Raw genomic sequence first — 784 nt, 5'->3', positions numbered from 1 at the left:
TCCATCGGTCGATCAGTTGCTCGGTTTCGGTCGGATGGGGCGGGCGACCGGGAGGCGGCTCATGTGTCCCAGTTCATGCGATCTGTGCTCTCCAGGGACAGAGACTTGGTCTTGTGTGGGGAGGCGGGGCTGGGAGGGCTGCTGAAGGTGGAGCTGTTGGAAGCCGTGGAGTGACGGGGGGAGTCCGAGTCCTGGGAGAAAAGGAGAGAGGGATGGAGACGGACATGAAGACGACAGTTTTTGTTTAAAAAAAAAAAAAAAAAAAAAAAAACATGAAACAGGAGTCAGAAGAAGCAGAGACGAATGATGTCATCACGTAGGCTGATGGAGGCGGAGTTTAAAGCTTGGTTTAAACTCCGTCACTGGGAGAAAAAAAAAAAAAAAAGTCACCTCTCCATATACTGTATTTTGATTGGTTTAGGCTAGCCGTTTCCCAAACTTTTTTTTTTCTGGGGACCCATATTTTAAAAGTCACAAACCTTCGCGACGTTATTCGTAAACTCCTGGGAAACATAATGCGAGACGACCCGAAAAAAAACCCTCTTGCGTCCCACCCGAGGGCCGCGACCCAGACTTTGGGAAACAATGCAATGTCTATCATTGTCCTCTTTTGCTTTCTTCTTTACGAACACAATCCATAATTTTTTATTTGTTCATTTTGGGGGAGGACGGGGGATAAAATATGCAAAAAAAACAACAACAAAAAAAAAACATGAATGTGATGTTGCGGAGCAGATGTGGGGGTCAGAGTGCGGAGCGGCTGGCGGGCGCCGGAGGTTCCCTC

Source organism: Cynoglossus semilaevis, unplaced genomic scaffold (assembly GCF_000523025.1).
Source record: "Cynoglossus semilaevis isolate Cse_v1.0 unplaced genomic scaffold, Cse_v1.0 scaffold419, whole genome shotgun sequence".
Taxonomy (NCBI): Eukaryota; Metazoa; Chordata; class Actinopteri; order Pleuronectiformes; family Cynoglossidae; genus Cynoglossus; species Cynoglossus semilaevis.
This window is presented reverse-complemented; position numbering follows the sequence as displayed.